Raw genomic sequence first — 26,008 nt, 5'->3', positions numbered from 1 at the left:
TGCATCTCAGCCCTACCATCCCCTGGGACAGCTTCTACTTTTTCACATTTGTTAATAAGGATCTCTTTTGTGATGAGAATAACTGTTAGATGAATACATACCTAACAGCAAATACTTTTAATCTCCTTTCAATGATGACTCATTGAAATAAGAGAAGTGGGGAAGAATATAAAAAACAGAGCAACATCACTTTTTCTTTCTTGTCTGAGCACTGCATCCCTGTGCCATGTAAATCCCTCCATGGATAATCATGAAATTATACACATTCTGTTTGAGTGGATCTCAAAGGGAGCAGAGATGGGGGGCCTCAGGGAGCTGGCTATGATTCCCTGATTTAAAGTCACCTGCCTTTGGTGCATGGTAGAACTGCTCCTGTGTAGTGCTAACTTTTACCACTGACATAATGTTCTTCAGAGACTGTACAATAGTGGAGAAATGGGCATAGCAGAATTCCATTCTGCCCTATCCCTGGCACATCTAGAGGTAGAAAGGGTGGGTGGCAGGTGGTGAAGGAGGTAGCTACATCCTCTTCATTACCTTTATGCTGGTAGAGAGTTTCCCTGCATGGGGGAATTTTCTCCTGGACACCTCCAGCCACTGTAAGGCTGCTTTGCAAGCTTAGGAGGTGCAAAGTGGCTTCAGCAGAGTGGAGAAACAGCTCAGCAGAGTGGAGAAACAGACCTATTGAATCCAGTTGTTCACATCTGATTAACAGAATTTTGGGGCACAGTGGGCTAAAATGCAGAAATACATTGAAAATATATAGGGTGAGAGTCCCACACTCTCCATCCCTCTCTGAACCTGTATGCCAGGTAAAGGGGCCAACACAGTATAAAGTGGCTCTAAATCGAGCTCTGGTTTAGCGGGGCTGTGATGGGGTGAACTAGGTCATGAGACCCCCTGCAGGATTACTTGTGGCCCTGCCACACACCGCCTCAGAAAAGGGCAGTAGAGAGGTCTCCAAGCTGCCTAGAATGACTGTGTGGGAAGCAGCCAATCAGGGCCCAGCAGGTTAGTATAAGAAGAGCTGCAGGGCCAGACTGAGAGTAGTTCCTTACTAGAGCTGGAGGAGAGTGGATGGTGCTCTAGGCTGGCTGCTGGGATTCCACAAAGACATGGTCCTGAGATAAGGGTGAAGAATGTGTGGGAGCCATAGGGAAGTAGCCCAGGGAATTATAGCAGCAATATGGTTTATATAAAGGGACATTGTGGATGGCTGCTATCTAGGGTCCCTGGGCTGGGACCTGAAGTAGTGGGTGGGCCTGCCCATCCTCCCCCAGCCACTGGAAAAATGATCTGGACCTTGAGGCACCCCAGAAAGGGACTGAACTGTAGTGGCCCAGCTGAAGAGCTGGGGCCAGAAAGGCCCTGTAAGGGACAGAGACATTGCCTCCAGGGAAGGAGCCCTGGGATACTGCACTATTCCAGAGCAGGGACAAACAAAGACATTACAGAGGGCACCTACTGGACTTGTTTCTTGAATGGGGTTTGTGTTGCTTTTATCTCACAGACAGACATTGTATAACTTGGCTGGAGGGCTGAGTCAGTGAAGATGCACCACAAACAGGTAGAGAGAGAGTGCAGGCACATACACTCAGCCGGGGGTGCTTGTGAGAGGTGAGTGCAACCCCTTTTCAGGGGCATACTGAGGGTGTGGCTGCAGGTGTTAGTGGCAAGGCTGCAGAATGCAGCACTGTGGAGATTCTGGGCAGCACTGATGCCCAAAAGCAACTGAGGGCAGGCTGTTGTAACTTCAGACCCTAGGGCTCTCTAGGTTATTCCAGAGGCCCCAAAGCAGTCTAGAATCAGGAGAGCACCAAGGTGGATTAAAGCCTCCTTAACTTATCTCACCAATAGCAACAATATTAATCTTCAAAAAGTGATTCACTGTGAATCCTGCTCAGACTTTGGCGTTTGCCAAGAATATGTTTGTCTTAAATATCTGGGCAAACTTTTAAAATGATTTCACAAAATACATACAAGTTGGAGGTAATGGAAGTCTTCAATCAGTTCTTCAGTTATAATCTGTGTGTATTTTAAGTAGAACTAAAATGTGGCCCAAAACAAGTTCTCAGATAATGTTTTTTGTTTAATAGAAATAACAGCTGATATAGTAAAGGGTATGATTCAGTGTTGTATTCTCTTCCTGTACCTTATACACAAACATCATTAAGTTGGCTGTCATCAAATTCCAATTCTCCGTTGAAGTTTTAATTGTTGATATTCATAACTAAATCAAAGAGACTAAGTCCTTGAGCTTGTCCACTAAATGTGTTGGCTCTGAGAGCTTTTTACAGAATTAGGTCAGCCTACCACTTATCTTAGTACCTCCTGCAAATACCCCTGTTCACAACACGTTGTACACACCACTGGAATTTCAAAGGCCATCATAGCATATATTAAAACCATTCTAATCTGGTGCTTTCACACTTTGCTACTCAGTAACAGCTCATGCTGATTCCAGTCACCAAGTTCATAATCTCCATAGCACATTAGCTTAAAAAAAAATCCGTTTCCATTCTATCTTATCCGCAACATGTGCAAATGTTACCTCATCCATCCTTGCACTGGCTCCAGAGATTAACCCAAAAACCGACACGATAAACATGTAGTATAAATAATAGTCCATTTCCTCAAAGATGATTGTCAGTTTTGTTTGAAACTTCAACAGAGGGTATGACATTGCTACCAGAAACTGTCATATTTTTAAATTCCATTTCATTTCCAAGGGCTAGAGCCAAATATGATATCCTTTGTTTTAATAGCTCGACACTTATCTGAAGTGTGAGACTTTCAATTTTTGTTAAAACAATGTTTTCATTTGTTATAACAACTCCCAGGGTAAGTAGGAAAATATATTTTCCTGGAAACCACCATGACACAGAATTTAACCTTTGGATTATGTAAAGTATTATCCAGTCTCTTTAATTGAAGAGATGACACTTGAAGGAGCATATTGGGCATGAACAGGTTTCTTTTAGTGCAGGGACCTAATGTTTAAGGACAGAACTTTTATCTGGAATATTTTATCTCAAATAAAAAGCAAACCCATGACTAACGTTTTCCTCACTCTCAAATTAATGTTGTGCATGATAGGTACAGCTCTGCACTGGGAGAGAGACCCAAAAGGGACAGCAACTCAGAGAGGCACAATACTTCCCCACCCCCTGCCTCTGTTTAGAGGGAATGCACCTTCCCTTTGGGTGGACAGCACAATGGAAGGCACTCTGACTCCAGTTTCTCTTACCTTGCATGAGGTGAGGGCAGAGGTGCAGAGGAGGAATGGGTCGTGCACATTTCTTTCCTTAGATAATTAGCAGCTGGCTACATTCTGGCCTATTGTGGGAACATGTCATGTCCTTTTGTGGTAAAAACCATGACAAGGGGTCAGAGTCCAGGAATGCTCCTCTCAGGAAAGAAGGAGTGAGGGTTATAGAGGAGGCATGAGATTTGATCCAATGCCCTTTGAAGTCAATGGAATGATTTTTATTGAACTCACTGGAGTTACTCAGTTTGTACAAATATAATTTTGAGCACAATTTGACTCCTGGTTGGTGGGATTCCTAGGGATGAAGGACTCTGTCTAATGAAAAATAGCATGAATTCTTTGCCAAATTTACAGGAAAAACTCTATGTATGCAATATTAATCGGCAATGACACATTATTTTTAGTGAAACAGTTTGTCCTTACTAATCCAGTATTATTGTTACACACATGTTCAATCATAGGACACACATGCTTGTAAAGCTGATTTATTATCTAACTAAGAATGAAAATCATCCTCCACCAGTACCACCCACCATCTGCAGGGACTAAAGTCCCTTTAAAAAGTCCCTTGTGTAATTAAATGTCAGACTCATTGGTATACAGTCAAAAACAGGACTGCCAGCTGGTCAAAAGGAGCAAAAGGCAAACAGGTTTTAGTTTATATGCTACAGTACTCTGTTTGTTTTCATTAAACACTCTTACTGGTTTTAAACATCTGCATTTGTTAACTTGTTTAGTTCTTTCGTACGTAAAGAGTACAAACAATGCCATATGTGCTCACTGCTGGTATTTCTGCTCTTCATGCTGACATTTACCTAAATGGCTAGGTTTACATTTGCCAACGCAGTGGATCTGAATCACTATGAAATTTGAAATATTCAAGGTATTACACTGACAAATAAAAGCGGAAAAGTGCACAGGACTCATGAATGGCCGAGGAGAATCTTTACTAAATCTTGTGTAACACAATGTAACAGCAACCAGATGTGATGTTAGTCAGCTGAAGCTAATTTTCTACATTTAGGTATATGTCACTAGATGAGATGCAAAATCCCACTGCTCTCTCTCTTACAGGGGTGGCTCTATGTATTTTGCATGAAGCACAGCAGTCAGGCAGCCTTCGGCGGGGTACCGCCCTCACGGTGACTGGCAGGCCACCAGCTGCAGCTTGCCGCCCCAGGCATGCGCTTGGTGCGCTGGTGCCTGGAGCCATCCCTGCTCTCTTATACTTGGATTTTTGTTTGTTTGTTTGTTACTGGAGTTAGAAGAAGCATGTGTAACAGTGTCCTATTATTTAGAACCTCAGCACTGCATGTACAATAATATGATAGCAGTATGTACAAGCACACAGTAATTACTGTGAACCTGCTTGTCCTAACTCTAGTAACCACAAAAAAATAGAAGCAACAAGTTCTTAGTTTGCATCTACCAAGCAAATGGGGGAAATGCAATCTAGATTAAATTACTATAAGGCAGGTGCACAACTGGTTAAAAGACCATACTGAAGAAGTAGCTGTCAGTGCTTTCCTGTCAGGCCACAGGTCATATTTAGAGGGCTCCTGCGGGGGTTATCCTGGATCTGGTACTAGTCAATATTTGCATTAATGACTTTGATAATAGAGTGAAGGGCATGCTTATAAAATTTGCAGTTGACACCAAACTGGGAGGGGTTACAAGCACTTTGGAGGACAGGATTAGAAGCCAAAATCACCTGGACAAACTGGAGAACTGGTCTTCAATCAACAGGCTGAAATTCAATAAAGACAAGTGCAAAGTACTAAACTTAGGAAGAAAAAAATCAAATGCAGACCTATAAAATGGGGCATAACTGACTAGGTGGCAGTACTGGTAAAAAGGATCTCTGGGTTATAGTGGATCACATATTGAATATGAGTCCACAAATAGATGCAGTTGTGAAAAAGGCGAATATCATTCTGCAGTGTGTAAACAGGAGTATCCTATGTAAGACATGGAAGGTAATTGGTCCCATTCCATTTGGCAGTGGTGAGGCATCAGCTGGAGTACTGTGTCCAATACTGGGTGTCATATTTTAAGAAATATGTGTATAAATTGGAGAAAGTTCAGAGGAGAGGAATACAAATGGTAAAAGATTTAGAAAACCTCACCTACAAGGACAGGTTAAAAAAAACGGGGCTGTTTAGTGTTGAGAAAAGACAACTGAGGGGGTACTTGATAACAGTCTTCAAATATGTTAATGACTGTTATAAAAAGGATCAATTGTTCTTCATGTCCACTGAAGGTAGGACAAGAAGTAATGGTCTTGAATCTGAAGCAGACAGGTTTAGGTCAGATAACAAGAAAGATTTTCCTACTATAAGGACAGTTAAGTACTCAAATAGGTTTTCAAGGGAAGTGAGACAGTCTCCCTTGATGGGATTTCTATAACGTGTTCTTAGTAAACACCTGTCATTATATTTTAGCAGCACTTTTTCCTAATTTCAGTGCTCATTATTTTTGCTAATGAAGTACCATAAATGTGTTAGAGGCTGATTCACAAAACAGCTGTATTAGCATTTGTCCTGCAACTTGTGCAGTCATTTACACTAGTGTTGAATGAGTGCACAATACTACAACATCAGAATGCCCTTTGTGCTGGTGTAAATGACTCTTAAAGGTGAAAAGCAATGCTGAATTGGGCCCACAGTTGCTTTTCTGGGAAAATTAGAGCCAGATTCTGGCTGTGCTTGTGTTAAATGCACAGTAAGTGTGTGTGTGTGTGTTGGGGAAGAAGTACTGGACACAGACACAATCCTGTGTCCCTGGACACTGGGTTTAGGGAATGTTATTAATGCTAATTGTCCTAGACATCTCAAAGGAGATGGGCTGGGACAGAGGGTGAAGCCTGGTCTTGGCCCTGTTGGCACCTACTAGAGGCTAGAGTCCAGTGCTGAGAGGATCACACATTATACCTTTTCAAAGGGTATAGTAAATAACACCTCAAAGCCACTCCTGGAAGCATTCTACCTGCCTCTGTCCCTCCTGAAACTCTGCAACATTATCAACCTCCCACAGAATGCTATTCTTGCCACCATGGATGTCTCCTTCCTATAAACCAGCAACCCTCACCATGACGGAATCACTGTCTGTCTCAGTTATCTACAAGACAATGGACAACATTCAAATATCCACCCAAAGTATATCGCTAAACTCATCCATTTCATCTTCACCCATAATAATTCTACATTCAACAACAAACTCTTTGTCCAAACCATGAAAATAGCCTTGGGTACTGGGCTGGCTCCTCAATATGCCAACCTCTTCATGACCCATCTCGAGGAAGAATTTCTGGACAAAACTAATGATGCTCCTAAGATACATTAATGATATCAAGTATCAGAGGGGTAGTCGTGTTAGTCTGGATCTGTAAAAGCAGCAAAGAGTCCTATGGCACCTTATAGACTAACAGACATATTGGAGCATGAACTTTCGTGGGTGAATACATGCATCCAACAAAGTGGGTATTCTCCCATGAAAGCTCATCCTACAATACGTCTGTTAGTCTATAAGGTGCCACAGGACTCTTTGCTGCTATTAATGACATCTTCATTCTCTGGATGGATGACTTAAACTCCCTCATAGATTTCCATCACAATTTCAGCCACCACCATCCATCCATCAGATTCTCTCTAGAACTCTCCCACACCAACATCAGGTTCTTGGACACTGTGATCAGCTTTGATAATGAAATCCTACAGACAACTATATACAAGGAACCCATGGATCACGAAATGTACCTCCACAGATCCAGTAACCACACCAAGAAATCTGATATCTACAGCTAGGCCTTCAGATACCACAGAATATGCTCTGAGGAGAAAGTCCAAGATACACACCATAACACACTTAAAATTGCCTTCACCAAAAAAGGACTCTGTCAGAGAAAAGATCTCATCATGGAACAGGCCACTCAAATATCCCAAGAGAACCTGTTTCAATACAGAAAAAAAACCTCTGACTGCACACCTCTAGTTGTCACCTACTACCCCACTCTGGAACCTATACAGGGTAGCATTAAACAATTGCAACCCATACTCAGTGGGGACCACATATGGAAATATTTATTTCCTGAACCCGCTCTTCTGGCCTTCAAACAACCCCCCAACTTTACCAAACTCATCATTAGAAGCAACCTCCTCACAGACCAGGACATGATAACTCAAAGCAGCACCAGATCCTGCCATAATAACAGATGCAAAACCTGTAGACAGACATAGCTCCACTGCTACAATTATCAATACCCCCCCACAACACACCTTGCCTATGCATGCCTGTCATAAAGTGTGGTGTACTTCGTCCAGTACACTGAATGCCCCAATAACAACTGTCTGGCTTCACACATATAATCACTATGCTCTCGAATGAATTCACACAGAAAAATAATAAAAGACAAAAAAAACTCCACATCATCTGTGAGTGAACACTTTTGACAAAACAATCACTCCATTAGACCTCTCAATCCTCATCCTCAAGGGAAAAAACCTTCAAAAGATTAACCTGGGAGGTTAAATTTATGTTTGCTAGTATGTGTCTGTACTACAAAATTAAATTGATGTAAAACCACCACAGTAAGCAAAGTGGTGTTTCATGTCCACACTATGCTCCTTCTGTCTGTGCATCCTTATCAGGAGTGATTCTATTAACCTAATTGTGTGGGAGACTGACAACTGGAGCTCCCCTGCCAGGGTCTGACAGTCTGAGCCACCAGCCCTGCATGAGGTTCACAGCTGGAGCCCTCCTGCCCCAGGGCTGACAGCCAACAGGCAATGTAAGTAATGTAGTGTCTGCATGGATGCTGCATCACTCTAATTACATTGACTAAAGTCCTCCACCTCTCACGGAAGTGGAGTTAAGTCAGTGTAGTGAGTGTGTTACATCGGTTGAAGCTACATTACAGTGTAGACACTTACAGAATCAGGTTGACATAAGTTGCCTTATGTTGACCTAACTCTGTAGTGTAGACCAGGCGCTAGACACTAAAAATTATGGTCTTAATAAAGACACTGGATTTATGTCTTATTACAATAATCTGTAACTCCCTAGCTTCCCTTTTTTGTCCTATGACTGTAGGGGTGTTAATGGGCTATTACACTTTGAATGGCCCCTTAGAATACGTGTTAACTACTTATGCTAAAAGATCTGTTCCACCTGGTATTTAACTTTGACACTCTGAGACCTGATTTACACTATAGAGTTAGGCTGACATAAGGCAGCTTACATCAGCCTAACTCTGTAAGCATCTACAGTAAAATGTCACTCCACTGTTGTAAGTTACCAACTAAACCTACTTAATAACTCCACCTCCATGAGAGGCATAGCACTTTAGTCAATGTAATTAGGGTGATGCAGTGTCAGTGTAGACACTGTGTTGCTTACATCGCCTGTTGCTGCCTTTCAGAAGCCATCCCACAATGTCCCACACTGAACAATGGGCAAGTCTACACTACAAAATTATGTGGACCTAAGTTACATCAACATACAGCCATAGCAGTAATTAAATCGCTTTTGTGTCCCCACATTATGCTCTTTGTGTTAGTGGTGCACATCCTCACCAGGAACGCTTGCACCAGTTTAACTGTCTGTGTGGGGCATTATGGGATGGCTTCTAAAAGGCAGCAAGAGTCGATGTAAGCAACACAGTGCCTACACGGATGCAGTTAATCAGTGCAGCGGCAACCTTAGGGTATGTCTACACTACAAAATTATGTTGATCTAAGTGCCTTTCCCAGACCTGAAGAAGAGCTCTATGTAGCTCAAAAGCTTGTCTCTTTCATCAACAGAAGTTGGTCCAATAAAAGATACTACCTCACCCACTTTGTCACTGCTCCAGAAACCTCCTTCCAGCTTCTGGCCTCTCTCATCAGACTGTCTCTGCCAACTGCTGCTGGAACAGTATACCTTGACATCCCACTTAGAGTGTGTGTGGTTTTAAAAGCCACAGTACCAGAGCAGCACTTAGTCTGTACCTTCTAATAAGCTTCAAGACTGTAATACATTCCATTAAAATGTGGCAATAGACATCTGAAAACTTATAAATACAGTGCATATAGTCTGGCCCCAACCTTGAAGCCCTTAACTCAGTCCTTATTTGGGCAACCCTCTGCTAAATAAAGCCTGAATGATGATGTTAGGACAGATACCTCATAGCAGTGCACATACAGTAATGCAATATCTTGTTGACATATACCTATAATATATTGAGTTTTGGCTTGGTATACTTCCCCTAGGAGGAGCTAGTACGGATAAACTGTACCGCTCAGTTCATAGAAAGGTCGCCAAACAGACCACTTGCACCTTCTTCTGTCCCCCTGCCTGCAGCACCCATGTTGCACCACCCTCTACATTAACTTGAACTTTCTTCTGACTCTTCAGCAAGTGACCAGCACCAACTTAAACTCATGAGCACATTGGCAAGTAGGTGAAGGTCAGTCTAAGTGAATGCAAGGGCCAGGTTGTTAAAGGTCTTTAGACATTTAGAGATGTAGAGAGATGCCTAGGCACTTTTGAAAATCCCACTAGTTGTCTACTTGCGTTGTTAGGTGTTTAAATACCATTAAAAATCTGGACCCAAGGCTCTTCAGAGCAGGGATTGTCTTCCTATGTGTTTGTGCACACAGTGTAATAGTGGGCAGGAGCCTAATGGGGCCTTTGGCTACTTCTGCAAAACAATGACATATGGAGTTTAATTTACACAGCCTTACACATAGCACCTGAATTTGGCCCATTGTCTATGTTAAGAAATACAGAAAAAAGGTATTTTTATCTGATTATATTCTAAGCTAGATATCATGAAACTGGCAATATCCAGTCAGTCACCATTTAACTTTCCAAAGACTGTTTCTGTGTGTGTGTGTGTACATCACACCTGTGATGTATATTCATGGACCTGAGTCTCATTGTAAATGTTATATACTCACAGTTTAAGACCTTTTACGTGGCCAGAACAGTATGAAGGGATCTGAGTGTAAATGAGCATCTGGCGCATGAGATTTTCAAACCACATCACACATTAGGGGCATAAGCAGCAATAGCTTCTCATTGTAAATTGTACCTGCTATTGTAATTTATCTATTGGGATCAAACATTCGTTGGCAGCACTTTCCGCAAGATCCGGTTGCAGCATCTATATCAGCATCAAGCAAAATCAAACATGGCTTGTGAACAGAGGTTTAGTGATAGATAAATCATTTGGAGAGCTCTAGAGAAACAACTCTTCACACACACCAGTGTTATGGTACATTTCTTTATTTCTCTTCCAGCTTTTTTTAAAATTTGATTCACAGTGTTCTAGTGACATGTGTTTTTCCTTATTCAGTCATTTGGAATACAGGTGTACAACTGTGTTTTTGATGGAGTGTTGCTATTCTGGAGTACTCCATCCAAAACACAATCCCACACATGTAATGCAAACCGCTGAAGATGAGTCAGACGTCTTCTCATTGCCGTGATAATTAGACATCTTTTCATACAAAGTTGCATTGTCTTTATTATTAGTTGCAGAGGCAGAATTTAAGCAATATTCCTGAACCTTATGAGGCCTCAGTGTTGGGTTTTTTCCCCCTGAGCTTTAAGGAAGTTGTGATTAAAAAAATCCAAGCACTATATGAACTCTAACTATGCCAAATCAAATTTTGTTAGGTTGCAAAGTACCCTTAGTGCTTAAGTAATTTTACTACACATTAAAAACACTATAGATACAGATATATTCCAAAGCAGTAGTTAAATAATCTATTAAGAAAATATAACAGCTAAAAGAGAGAGATCATCATACTTTAGGTATTCATTTAACTGCCACTTCCAGTTTTACTAATCCACACTGGCTACAAAGCTAAAATTCTTGTTTCTTTGAAAATGTTTCCGTTTATTATCACATTAGGGAAAAAGACCACTTTCCAAAAGCCTGAAACAACAAAGAACTCCACTAGGTTTTAAAGTCTTAATCTAGGTATCATTTTCAAGACACATGCCGAGGGAAGGGCAGACTTCACAGGTCTTAGCATACGCTGTCTGAACCTTGTCTCTGCCAGTGTTTATTTCTTAAACCTTAGGAGCTAAGAGGTGATTAGTAGGAGAGATGGGGAGAGAAAGAGAAGACACAGGAGAGCAGATGTCATACTCTTTTGAGCCCCGGCTTTATAGCCTTGTTTAGTGCTTTAACAGCAGATTTCTTGGTGGCATTTTTGGCACTAATGTGGGTGGCAGCCTGAGGTCAAATGTTCAGCTGCTGAAAATCTCTAAGTAATGACAGGTCATCTCCCTCCTATGAACTATTGTTAGAAGACTTTTTGACAGACCATATATGACAGCCTTGTACTAATTTCTTATCCTGTGTTTGGTTTGCTTTTGTTTTCCATGCACAAACAGCGCACATGGACTTGGAGGCTGGGTGACCTTTATGGCAGGTTAAGGAAAACAACAAATAGAGAACAAATGTAAGGGCCTGATTCTTGGTGCCAACAAGTTTGCTTTGCCAGCTGGTATTGAGGAATCTCAGTGTGGCATAGAGCTGTCATGTGTAGGGTGACCTTATTTCCCTATGCTGAATACGGATACTTGGTAAAATTACTGATATTCAAGTGAGTTCAATGCCAATCAATCAACAAATATTCAAATTATCATCAAGTTGACTGAGTCCCTGTTAAAAAGAAATACTGTGTAGTTGGATCCTTTTTATTTACCTTCTTATCTTTAAGGCCTTAGGATTCACACGGGGAGGGATCACACACACTCCTGTATACCCCTGTCTCACACAGGTGGGACCAAGTGACCTGGCCTTCCCTGCCCGGCACTCTCTGCCCTCCATGCCTGGCTAGACCCCTGGAACGGACCCCCCTCTCCTGGTACTTGGCACCACATCTTCCTGAGGTAACACGTGTGTGTGTGCAAGGGGGGTGCACACAGGGTCACATGCTCACTCCCCATATTTCTGCCAGGGTTCACAACAGAATGTGGCCAGCAGCAGCCTTTTGGCACTGTGCGGGAGAGAAGGGATGGGAGCTGCTTCTAGCTGCAGGGGAGGACGGTGGGGAATGGGATTACCTGGCTTGTGTCTTTGAAGAACTCATCTCCTTCCCAGCCCACTGCTCCCATGTCCCTTCCTGCCTGCACAGTGTCAAAAGGCAGCTAATACCACCAGGCTGCTGCTGATCACCAACATAACCCAGCCACCTCCTGTCCCCCAGCTACAGGGCAGGCAGGAAAGGGTTAAACCCTAAGGATTAATTGTGCACCAGGGCCCAGGGAATTTGACTGCAGGGGCTTCAGGGAACCCAGCCAGAGAGGTGGCTCAGCAGCAGAGAGTGCCTAGAGGACGGAGCAGCCCCACGCTCCCTGGAGGCAGTACCCAGGGCTGGGGGTGGGGGTGAGTGAAGAGGATGAACAGCCTGGAAGTAGTTTTCCTCCTCTTGCAACTCCAGAGCTTAGCTAAGAGGCCTCCCTGTGCCAGTGCTGCATGGGGCTTTGGCACATGCAGGGCTAGGCCATTCCTGCCCAGTGCCCCAGGCAGGAGGGCCTTGGACTTTCCCAGGGCGCTGGCCCAGCCAGAGGCAGTGGGGAAAGGACAGGCTGTTGGTGAGCTCAGTGCTCCAACCAGGCGCGGGTTCTCCGCACAGCGCTGGGAGCAGGACATGTTCCGCCAGGAGGGATATAGAGGAGCAGGGGGAGGGGGCAACGGAGCAGAGAGAAAACAGCAAGAGGGGAAGCAGGTAAAGGGCCAATGGGTAGGCAGCAGAGGTGACATGTAACCAGCTGCCACCTGCCCACACTCACACTCACCCACCCCCATCATCAGCCACTGGAACCTCCACTCACTGCTGGTAGGCAGGCAGCTGGCAAACAGAAAGACCCACCAGTACTGATGGGGCAGGGCAGACAGAATGTATGGACAATTTGCCCATTTTTAAGAAAAAGCCAGAACACTGGAAGGAGGACTTAAATATGGGACTGTCCCTTTAAAAATGAGACATCTGGTTACACTAGTCATGGATCTGGAAGGGTAGGGGCAGTACAGGTAGCCCTGAGGCTGTTCTAATTTACATCAGATGGTTAAACCAGCCCTTGGCAGCCCTGGGGATCAGGGAACACAGAGCTGGCCTACAGCCACCTTTGACTCTCCCAGCTTCCAGTTCTGTACCAAATGCAGTTCTGCTAGACCTGAGGAACTGGGACCTAAATCTTCATGAGAGAGAAGGCAAAGAATGTTACTTATAATGTAACAGCAACCGACAACTGATTAAAAGCTATTGCTCCCCAACAGAGAAACAGGGAATTTCCCAACATTTACAGGCTGTGTTGCACAAAAACAGACTCATAATTGCTCTCCTGCATTTACATAACTTCACACCTCCAGATTTCCTGCTGTTGCACAAAAACCCCAGTAAGGTGCAGTCAGTTTGGGGAGGCGCAATCCTTCTTCCAGCTTACAGAAGTCTGCCCACTGCACCCATCTAGTCTTTCCCACTAGCTAAGCCTTGCTTAATTCTTACTGTATTTAGACTGGGAATCTACCAACTTGGATCAGCCTGAAGAATTGGGGCATATATTTGTAACAGTTTCATTTTGATTTTGCATTTACAGATTTCTTTCCCTTCTCTACTTCGCAGGCCCAATCCTGTGTCCTTTGTCCAGGAATTCAAGATTGAACCCAATAATACAGTTTAAACATACACACATGCATGTGTGCACACACACACAGCAGATGAAGTTATAGTGAAATTATGAGGCAAAAGATTGAATGAAAAAAGTAATCAGAATTTTCTGCTCAAGTTCTTTCACACTGATGACTGCTTTCATCTTAAAATACCAGAGAAATAACAATAACAAAACATTTTGTTCACAGAGATACTATTTATAACAGACATGAAAAGAGGAAAACTGCAGAATAGATTATTGGTAAGAAGTTAAGTCAGGCTCCTGGCATATAAACTGATATCTTTTCCAAAAACTTCTTGTAAAAATCTAGCATAGCATATGGCAAAGCAAATAATACATTAGCAAGGTGACTACCTTAAATCCCCAAAATTATTCTATCCAATTGTAACTCTACACAGTGAAATTAACAAAAAATCAGTTTTGTAGCTGCAGCAGGCTTTTTTTCCAGAAATCTGGGGTGAAATCCTGGCCCCACTGAAGTCAATAGCAAAGCTGCCATTGGCTCCAGTCATGCCAGGATTTCAAACCTGAACTCTCATGCTCAGATTCCCCTTCCTCTACACCAAACTGTAGTACAACATATGACGTATGACACTATATTCATTAAAAGTCACTGGTTAGGCACAAGAGACTATTTCCTGAAGGGTGCTAAACATCCTCAACTCCCATTGGCTTCAATTACAATGATAAATATCCTACAAAGAATTATAAAAAGAATAAAAGCATGAACTTCATCGCTTAGAGCATCTATAGATGGCATCTGAGGCCTTTCAAGCCCACTTTGTCCAGCAGCCAGTTACCACCATTGTATTTGTGTGAGGGCATAGCCCTTAACCCTTGGGACACATATGTGAATCCATGGTTAGGGCACGACAATTGGAACAAATTAAATACGGTATAATGTTAACAGGTGCAAATACACATTATTTTATGTACATCTGTATGCACCATCATTCTTTATATCTATTCCAAGGAAGACATGCCTGGAATTAAGGGAGAGGCACCACAATGAGCAGGTATAGCAATGGTTTGACTGAATACTTACAAAACACCATGATAGTGGGTTGTGGTCCTTAAACTGTGCTGGAAATGCTTAGCTGCAGTTTTTAAACATGAAATGGTTCAGCCCTCTCATGGAGACAAATCGCAACACTGTGGATGTGTTAAACTTGCTTTGAAAACATTTTTACTAGATATAAGGCTAGGATGCACAGGTCCTTCATGTCTCCTCACTTTGATGGAGCTTGCGACCTAAAAGAACTATTTGGAAAAGAAATGAAAAGAAAAGAGAATTTGTTGGCCAGATGGGTATTCCAAGTTCTCCCAGTTTTAATACCAGCTCATCTTTTTTAAATCAAACCCTGAAGACCTCCTAGTTGTACTAAACATAACATCTTGTGCGTTATTCAACAAGTGGAATTAAAATATGACAAAATGTTATCCTTGGTAACATTTTGTAGGGGAAAACTACTGGGTAATCCTGAAGTAACGTGATTTTTAAATGAGAGATTCTATAATTATAATGTGATTTGGACATAATCTGGATTTTTTTATTCTGTTCCTGACACAGTAAGTGCACTGGCCTTTCTAATGTCAAGCAACTAAGTTACTGAGGCAGTGATAGCTACAGAAAAACAATGTTCCCCTCAATAAGCTTTTTAAGATAAACACACATTCATGTGCTGTTTATTGTACTTTAAAAATACAAAAAAATAGTTGAGTGCAAAGAAAATTCTTCAAACTGCATTTGGAGAGTGACCTAAGATGTGGGAAAGTTGTCTATTGCTTATGTTATTTTTTTCACCCACTTTTGAGTGCTTTGAGGCTACATTTCCCCTGAGTTCTGACAGATATTGCCACCCACCTTAGTTCTTCCTGCCTCTGCCCTTATAGAACCTCTTTGTTGTTTTATCTAATCAGATTCAGAGGCCCTGCTATAGCTGGCTCTTTCAGACTGTTCAAAGCGGTTATATTTCTTATTTCCCAGGCTTCAGAAGAACTAAAAATAACCAAGTGAAAATTTGAAATGCAAACCAAGTATTTCTGCCAGCGTTGGGAGATGTCAGGATTAACAAAAGATTGTATAGCTCTGACTAATTTTGGTATTAACATATTTAATTTTTATTCATTATTGCTTGTGATTCTTCTGCTCTATGTGGTTAATACCTTTTCTAATTCATATACATGCATTCACTACACAAAAACATTTACCGCAATACTTTTCTCTGACGTTCTTCATATAAAGGAGAAAATGATTTATAGCTGAGGCTCATGGTAAGAAGGAAACTTTAAAAAATGTGTAACTGAGGAATCATCTTGGACAATGAGACTCTATAGTCCCAGTCCTCTGGACTGCATTGATTCCGCCTGCAAGTTGCTGAGCATTCTAACGGAGAAACAAGTAGCTGCAAGGTGAGGTGATACAAGTGAGAATATGAGCCAGATCCACGTTAGCCTTTCCTGACTCCAAAGGGACTACTCCAGAGAGGAAACCAGGATTTGGCCAAGGTTTGTCAAAGCTGAGAGCTCTTAACAGAGAGATCTTGCTCCACTAATTGGAGTTACCAGTAGACCAAGCCTGTAAGCATGACAGCCTGAACCCAGTGGACAATGAGCCAATAGAGGTTCAGAGTACTCAGCACCTTGTAGGATTGGCTCCTAAAGTTGTAGCTCAGTCCATGGGACATTAGTATGAGTCACAGTCTAGACCAGTTATTTTAAGCCCCCAGGATAATCTTAAATACCATGCAGAATTTAATTATTAACTAGGGCAGTGATTGAACAAGGGAGAAAGGAGGTAGTGAGGGGATGGGAGAGATGCTAAATTCAATGGAGCTACAAAATTTATACTACCAAAGAATTTGGCCTTTGGTGTTTGGAAGGTCTTGAAGATTCTGGCTTATCATTTATTATTTGTAGATCACTATACGGTCTACAGTGAAACAAAAATGAGAACTTTTTTTAAAATGTGTCACTGCATTTTTAAGCTGAAAACAAGATCTAGTTTTAAGAAGCCACAAAGAAAATATTGCTATTTAACTGTTAGATGATTTTTCTCATCTTATAAAATTTCTTCCATACAGCTACAGCAAATTTTGTTTTCTATACAACTTGTACTTGTATGGCAAGCTCTTTCTTTTTCTGATGCATACACTACGGTATTTTTGCTGCACAGTCATGTAAGGAAGTGTTATTACAGTGGGCATGAACAGAGAATAAATTTAAAAGAAGTTCTTAATTCAGCACTGTTTGTATACTTTTCATCCAGTATGAAATTGCTAACCTTTAAAAAAAACGCAACTAAGAATACAGCTAAATATTTATTATCATAATCTCCTATTTCACATATTTGCAAGTTCAGTACTGAAATACTATCTAATCCGATGCCTCGGCCAAAGTAGATGCAGCAGACTCTTTTTTCTTTGAACTTTTTTCCATACAAAATTAGAAGTATGGCTATTTTATACTTTTTATTGTATATTCAATAGTTCGACACTGTTATTATACTAATATATGAAGCCATACACTTAAGCTATCTTGAGAAAAAGTATGTATAAAAAAGAAGCCATCACTGAATTACATGGGTGAAATCCTGGCTTTGATGAAATCAACGGGAGCTTTGCCATTGCCATCGGTGGGGCCAGAATTTCATCCTATTAATTGATACTCACTCCTGCCAAGGTATATATCACAGTGGATAGAGAGCAACTCTATTTTCTTAGAACCCTCAGGCATATTTTCTTGGCAGTAGCTCATTTTCGTGGCTACCCCTGCTCTCTGTTTTTGTTAAATAGTGCAGTTACGTGCCCTTGACAATGTGGCTGCAACTGGTTGCTGTTAGAAAGAAATGAAAATCCTTTAAATGGTGAGTGTGCACATCATTAGTATTTACACCATTTAAACATCTAAGCCAGAGCATATCTTTTCTCTCATCTCCATCATCATGTGTGCTCATTTCCATAGGGGCTCAGAGGTTTCCATAGTGCTGAGCCCAACAGACATTTCTCCACAATATGTGGGAGCATCTCAGAACAGATATTAAGCAAACAGAGAAGTTAACATCATTGCTTCAGCTTGCAACACAGTTAAGCAGCCTATAGCACTGTAAGCTTGTATAGCTGATTGCTAATGAAATAACTCTCACTTCCAGCACATCCCTCGGCCCACACCCACTTCCTGCAGCCCCCATTGGCCTGGAATGGCGAACTGCAGCCAGTGAGAGCTGCGATCGGCCAAATGTGTGGACACTGAAGATAAACAAACCTTCCCAGCCCGCCAGCAGATTTCCCTGACGGGCCACGTGCCAAAGGTTGCCAATCCCTGCCATATACTGTCCTAGCTTGGCTTGCACATTTCCCATGACTATCAACAGCAGTTGTGCATGTAGATGAAATGCTATAAATGGCCCTACATATGCAACTGCAAATATAACACTCATGTGTAGATAAAGAGCTGTTGCACCTCTCACAAAGTGAAAGTCCCCTCCACTCCCCTGGGGGTAGGGCTACACTACAGGATTATTCCGATTTTACATAAACCGGTTTTGTAAAACAGATTGTATAAAGTCGAGTGCACACGGCCACACAAAGCACAATAATTCGGTGGTGTGCATCCATGTACCAAGGCTAGCATCCATTTCTGGAGCGTAGCTATCCCATAGTTCCCGCAGTCGCCCCCGCCCATTGGAATTCTTGGTTGAGATCCCAATGCATGATGGTGCAAAAACAGTGTCGCGGGTGATTCTGGGTAAATATCGTCACTCATTCCTTCCTCCGTGAAAGCAATGGCAATCATTTCGCGCCCTTTTTCCCTGGATTGCACTGGCAGATGCCATAGCATGGCAACCATGGAGCCCATTTTGCTTTTGTCACTGTCACCGTATGTGTACTGGATGCCGCTGACAGAGGTGGTACTGCAACGCTACACAGCAGCATTCATTTGCCTTTGCAAGGTAGCAGAGATGGTTACCAGTCGCTCTGTACTGTCTGCTATGCCATTGTAAATTGATGATGAGATGACAGTTATCAGTCGTTCTGTACCGTCTGCTGCTGTCATGGGTGCTACTGGATGACCTTTGCTGAGGTCGGCCAGGGGCGCAAAGACAACAATGGGAATGACCCCCCAGGTCATTCCTTCCTTTATGTTGTATCTAAAAATAGAGTCAGTCCTGCCTAGAATATGGGGCAAGTGTACTAGAGAAGCAGTGTATCAGAGAACCAGAGAGCACAGCCACTCCAGGTCAGATCTCACAGAAATGATGAGCTGCATGCCATTCTAGGGTATGTCCCTGCAACAACCCCACCCATTGCCTCCCTCCTCCCCCAACCCTTCTGGGCTACTGTTGCAGGGTCCCCCCATTTGTGTGATGAAGTAATAAAGAATGCAGGAATAAGAAACAATGAGTTTTTAGTGAGACAAAATGAGGGGGAGGCTCAGCTGCTATGATAGTCCAGGCAGTACAGAACCTTTTCTTTAGGCACGAAAGGGGGGGTGGCTGATGGAGTTCTGCCCCCATTTGCTATGATGAGGACAGTTACCAGCTGTTCTGTACCATCTGCCAGGAATAACTGGGAGTCATTCCTATTTTTACGCAGGTGCCCCAGGCTGACCTCACCTGAGGCCAGCCAGGAGCACTCATGGGCTGATGACAAGGACGGCTACCACTCCTACTGCACTGTACCATCTGCCACTGGGGAAGGGAGGGGAGAGGATGCTGCTGTTCATTGCCCCAGCACCATGTCTACCAGCAGCATGCAGTAGACATATGGTGACACTGAAAAAAGTCAAGAAACAATTTTTTTCCCATTTCTTTCACGGGGGGTAGAGGGGGAGTAAATTGACGAGAAATACCCTGAACCACCCCAGACAATAGACTCATAGACTCATAGACTCTAGGACTGGAAGGACCTCGAGAGGTCATCGAGTCCAGTCCCCTGCCCTCATGGCAGGACCAGATACTGTCTAGACCATCCCTAATAGACATTTATCTAACCTACTCTTAAATATCTCCAGAGATGGAGATTCCACAACTTCCCTAGGCAATCTATTCCAGTGTTTAACTACCCTGACAGTTAGGAACTTTTTCCTAATGTCCAACCTAAATCTCCCTTGCTGCAGTTTAAGCCCATTGCTTCTTGTTCTATCATTGGAGGCTAAGGTGAACAAGTTTTCTCCCTCCTCCTGATGACACCCTTTTAGATACCTGAAAACTGCTATCATGTCCCCTCTCAGTCTTCTCTTTTCCAAACAAAACAAACCCAATTCCTTCAGCCTTCCTTCATAGGTCATGTTCTCAAGACCTTTCATCATTCTTGTTGCTCTTCTCTGGACCCTCTCCAATTTCTCCACATCTTTCTTGAAATGTGGTGCCCAGAACTGGACACAATACTCCAGTTGAGGCCTAACCAGTGCAGAGTAAAGCGGAAGAATGACTTCTCGTGTCTTGTTTACAACACACCTGTTAATGCATCCCAGAATCATGTTTGCTTTTTTTGCAACAGTATCACACTGTTGACTCATATTAAGCCTGTGGTCTACTATGACCCCTAGATCTCTTTCTGCCATACTCCTTCCTAGACAGTCTCTTCCCATTCTGTATGTGTGAAACTGATTGTTCCTTCCTAAGTGGAGCACTTTGCATTTATCTTTATTGAACTTCATCCTGTTTACCTCAGACCATTTCTCCAATTTGTCCAGATCATTTTGAATTTTGACCCTGTCCTCCAAAGCAGTTGCAATCCCTCCCAGTTTGGTATCATCCGCAAACTTAATAAGCGTACTTTCTATGCCAACATCTAAATCGTTGATGAAGATATTGAACAGAACCGGTCCCAAAACAGACCCCTGCGGAACCCCACTTGTTATACCTTTCCAGCAGGATTGGGAGCCATTAACCACTACTCTCTGAGTACGGCTATCCAGCCAGTTATGCACCCACCTTATAGTAGCCCCATCTAAATTGTACTTTCTAGTTTATCTATAAGAATATCATGCGAGACCGTATCAAATGCCTTACTAAAGTCTAGGTATATCACATCCACCGCTTCTCCCTTATTCACAAGGCTCGTTATCCTATCAAAGAACGCTATCAGATTAGTTTGACACGATTTGTTCTTTACAAATCCATGCTGGCTATTCCCTATCACCTTACCACCTTCCAAGTGTTTGCAGATGATTTCTTTGATTACCTGCTCCATTATCTTCCCTGGCACAGAAGTTAAACTAACTGGTCTATAGTTTCCTGGGTTGTTTTTCTTTCCCTTTTTATAGATGGGCACTATATTTGCCCCCTTCCAGTCTTCTGGAATCTCCCCTGTCTCCCACAATGTATTTGACCCTACAGGCATTGGGAGCTCAGCCAAGAATGCAAATGCTTTTCAGAGACTGCAGGGACTGTGGGATAGCTGGAATCCTCAGTACCCGCTCCCTTCCTCCATGAGCGTCCATTTGATTCTTTGGCTTTCCGTTACGCTTGTCACACAGCACTGTGCTGTGGACTCTGTATCATAGCCTAGAGATTTTTTCAAATGCTTTGGCATTTCGTCTTCTGTAACGGAGCTCTGATAGAACAGATTTGTCTCCCCATACAGATCAGATCCAGTATCTCCCGGAAGATCTATGCTGGAGCTCTTTTTGGATTTGGGACTGCATCGCCACCCATGCTGATCAGAGCTCCATGCTGGGCAAACAGAAAATGCAATTCAAAAGTTTGCAGGGCTTTTCCTGTCTACCTGGCTGGTGCATCCAAGTTCAGATTGCTTTCCAGAGCGGTCACAGTGGTGCACAGTGGGATACCGCCCGGAGGCCAATACCGTTGATTTGTGGCCACACTAACCCTAATCCAATATGGTAATACCGATTTCAGCGCTACTCCTCTCGTCAGGGAGGAGTACAGAAACCAGTTTAAAGAGCCCTTTATATCGATATAAAGGGCCTCGTTGTGTGGACGGCTGCAGCGTTAAATCGGTTTAACGCTGCTAAAATCGGTATAAACGCGTAGTGTAGACCAGGCCTGGGAGTTCAGTGTGAACTGCAGAAGACCATATAGTCCAATATTTGTCTGCTCCCTCTAATTTTAACTACAGTTTATACTTGTATAAAACAATCTGGGATATGTGGCATAATGGGCCTTTTGTTAGCGTAGGCTTTATACCTCAGATTAAATAGGAAATGAGAGAAGTGAGTGATAGTGGTAGAATATTAATTAGTTTCTCACTTCTTGGTATCGGTATTAGTGCTCTTTGAAGAAAACTGCCTTAGAAAATCTTTTTGTTTCAAGAGTTTTCAGCAGAGAGGACCAGAATGCATCTGTGTGAATAATGTCTATTTGTATTCTTAACTGACCTTTGTTATATTTTACCATTTACTATATATTGGTATAAAAATTCCTAAAGCAACATGACTCTCACAACAAACACAATTGACAGCCCTTAGGCTGGACAGCATATGCAAGCACAGACTGCTATTGTTCTGAAGCTATTTGAGAGTCAGTGGTCAAGGAGACAAGGGTCATGAATTTCTCTGCATATTTTAAACATTTGCAGATAAGTGCTAAAGTATATTTAAAACAAAGTAACCAAAATTTGAAGCAGAAATGTTGGAAAGGTTTTAGAAAGGGGTTGTTTGTGAATGCAAGACGGCGTTGCTTGTTCTTGTCACTACTGGCACCAAGAAATGTACTGTCTTTTGCTTTTTGCTAAATATTAGCAGAGTAATTCTTCAAGTAATATGTCTCTCATATCCTTGACTAACAGCTCTTTGGTTAGAAGTGGCCATCACGTTAGTCCCAGAAGTCGACTTGAATGGAAGCAATGAGGGTCTCAGCAGAGACTTGAAATGGCAACTGAATGAAAAACTGTGCACTAAATTCCATTTTGGCTGAGTATTCCATCCACAGGCTCCAGCACAGCTTCTGGAATAAAGGAACAAAAAGAACAGTAAACTTTCTGTACTTAGAAGAACTGCCAGCAATGGAATGAAAAACAAAGCTAAAGTCCTGTATCTCTGTTCCTGCTGCTCATTTCCAGCCTCCGGCTTCAGGCAGCCTAGATAACAAGATTTGCCAAAGGACCACCAACTCTGTCCCTGATGAAACAAGCAGAGATAGATGGAGCGGCTTTCAGAGGTGACATCAGAGCATCTATGCCAAAACCCATCTATTTACAATTCTTAGATGCCGCCTCTGAACACTGCCTGCTTTTTATTCATTTGCCAATAGTCCTCCTGCAGTGCCTGCCCTCCCTTACACCTATACTTAGCAGCAGGATGTCTCAGACAGTAAGTCTCAGAAAGCCCAAGCAAATCTTCTGTGACCTCAGGCAGCTCTGCTGGTTTCCAGCCATGATCTTTTTGGGTCAGTGTAAGCTCCCTAGAGTTTCAGAGTGAAGTACTACAGTCTTCTTTAACTGAAAAGCGTGGAAGTTGGTAGGCTAGACATCTGAACCTTTTTCATGCATTTTACAAAGGCACTTTAGTATTTGTTTGTTTTTTTAAATCCAATGCTGTCTAAGATAAGGGATAATTGCCAGAAGCCCAGTAGTGCATTTATGAGCTATACTCTAATGATACAAATAGCTAGGTGCACGATGGACATCTTCACCAAAACCAGATTTCAGTTTATCCTTGAGGACCACATTCACCCCAGCAGTACAGGGAGCACTGCCCTAAGCTGGGGGAATAGATTCCATACTCCCATGAAGTACAGTTGTATAAAACCTGATTATTTTGTCATTATGCAGGACTCAAGTCAGGGACATCATTTCAGAAACATTGGAGGGAGATGGGCAAAGGAGTATCAGCATACAGAACATATGTGATTACATCTGCAAAGTTGCGGAGGGGGGAGTGGAGCATGTAGACCTATGAAAAGTTTGGGTTATGGGGCGAGGAACCAAAGTCTAGAGGGGACAACTTCACCCCAGGGTCAGGTTTCACACCCACTGAATAAAAGAAGCAGTAACAGTCACTTAAGCATACCAAACTGCTTTATTTTCAAAAGATTTTAAATTAGCACTTTGCTAACAGATTCATGTTATATTATGTAAAAGAAGCAAAGAGTCCTGTGGCACCTTATAGACTAAAAGACTTTTGGAGCATGAGCTTTCCTGGGTGAATATCCACTTTGTCGGATGTTATATTATCGCTCAGTGATAACAATTGTATACTCTTGTTAAAGGTGCCGTTTTAGCAGCAAAGCAAAGGAAAAAGCCCATTTTCAGTTTTCATATAGTCAGCTTTTCGTAAGGAAAAGTTTGTAAGTACATGCTAGAAAAAAAATAACCCGGTGTAACGATCTGAAACGGGATAAGTAAATTAAATGCTGCACCGACGACGGCTCGCTAACGTTTCAACGTCGTGACTGTTCTGTTTGTTTGGCTGTTGTGGGGGGTGGTTTTGTGACTGATATGTCACTACTCATCGGGGGGTTGGGGGGGCGCACGCAGCTGTGGGTGCGGTAACCCCGCTGCGCCGGCGGGACGCCAGCTGACGGATCGGCCAGCGAACACCTGTAGCGCAAGCGGCTCCGATGAGCTCCGGGGCCGGGCCGCGCGCTGCCGCAGTCCCTGCGTTACCCTCCCGCCCCGACGGCAGATCGCTGTAGCCGGGAAGCCCTGGCGTCCGGCGCGGCAGTTGATGGGGGAGGGAGCGGGGCAGGTCCGCACGGCCCATGGCTGTGATCCCCGCTCCCTTCTACTCTCTGAGGGGCGGCTCCGCCCGCCGCCGCGCTCTTCCATGTGGCCCGCATGGTTCCCCCTCCCTGCGGCAGGGGGCGCTTTTCCCCTCGCTCAATCCCTCCACTCCGCCCGCGGGTGTAGGCACACACAGGTCACATGACGCCCTCACGGGAGAGGGGGACTGGATCACGTGGCCCCCTAAACTCGCGGGAGCCCCCTCGTTCAGACCGGTTAGCGAGGCACGGGGAGGCGAGAGGCGCCGATGCCCCCACTGGGCGGCAGGGCAGCGGCGAGTTTGCCTCGATAGGTATGGCAGCCGCGGGACCGGCTTCCTCACGTGATCCTCAACGGGTCCGAGGAAGACGTCATGTGACTACTGCCGCTGAGCCTGGCCGTTGGGCGCGGGAGCTACGGTGGCCGAGCTGAGCGAGGTCTGTTACCTAGGTAACCTAGTTCCGGCGCCTGAGACAAACCTGCCGGTTTTTCAAGGGAAGCAGCAGCCGCCGGCGGTTCGGCCCGGAATAGGTAGGTGGCCGGCCGGAGGCAGCGCCCTCTGGATGCCCAGCAACAGCGCTCCAGGTGCTACTGATAAACTTGTCCGCGCGGCGCTTGCGGGAGCCCGAGGCCGCTCCGGCGTGCACCTGCCCTGGGAAGCCAGGAGACCTGCTGCCTGAAACGCCGCTGCCCCGCCCCGGCCCAGGGGGAGAGAGGCGCCCACCTGCCCAGGGGAGCATGCGACTAAGCTACCCCGCCTTTCCTGACGCTGTGGGCCTAGGCCTCCATTCACTGGGAGACTGGGGGTTTCTTCTGCTGAGCTCTTGGGCCCTGTTGGAATGTGTATAAAGGCTGTAGCTCGACCCACCGTGCTGGATTGGAACCTTTTAAAAAACGAAATAAATAGGCACGGGCAGATGTAGACTAAAGGGACACTGCCCTCTTTCTCCCCCCCCCCAGCATAAGACTAAATTTCATGCTTTTGAAAAGCGACCTCCCCACTTGTGCCGTCTGTTAAGAGCCCTCCTGATCACTTGAAACTGAATAGATTTTAAACATCCCATTCACCAGTTACCATTGCTGTTGTTTGCTTCCTGTGGTTTATTCCGCTGAGGCATTGGAAATAGACTGTGCAGTTCATGGCTTTCAAATGTTAGTTCACTGATTTTGAGTTTGGATTTCAGGAATATGTGAATTCAAACACAAACAGTATGAAATACAAGTTATGCAAATGTTTCTATTAGGTCTTATAAAAATATAACAACAGGTTCTATCTGTTTGAAGATTTTGACTCCTTTGGTGATATTTTTGGATTAATAGTAAAATAAACATGTGCCAAGTACATCCCCAAGGCAGTGAAATAAAAAAAAACAAAAACAAAAAAAGTTCTGCTTTGAGCAGGGGA

General features: G+C 43.5%; 1 protein-coding gene across 8 annotated transcripts in view; it reads left to right on the top strand.

Moving 5' to 3' along the window:
- Nucleotides 1-24,815: 24,815 nt before the first annotated feature.
- The window catches only part of CEP162 (centrosomal protein 162), a 97,274-nt gene continuing 96,081 nt past the window's right edge, over nucleotides 24,816-26,008 (top strand). For 3 of the 8 annotated variants that reach the window (XM_030555850.1, XM_030555851.1, XM_030555852.1), the window contains exon 1: nucleotides 24,816-25,134. The gene's annotated coding sequence lies outside the window, so the exon portion shown is untranslated. The remainder of the gene's footprint in view (nucleotides 25,135-26,008) is intronic. The other 5 variants (XM_030555849.1, XM_030555846.1, XM_030555845.1 and 2 more) reach the window with 3 other exon arrangements.

This window comes from Gopherus evgoodei, chromosome 3, assembly GCF_007399415.2.
Source record: "Gopherus evgoodei ecotype Sinaloan lineage chromosome 3, rGopEvg1_v1.p, whole genome shotgun sequence".
In the NCBI taxonomy this organism is placed as follows: domain Eukaryota; kingdom Metazoa; phylum Chordata; order Testudines; family Testudinidae; genus Gopherus; species Gopherus evgoodei.
Note: the sequence above shows the minus strand (reverse complement) of the source record. Positions and strands in the feature narration are given on the sequence as shown.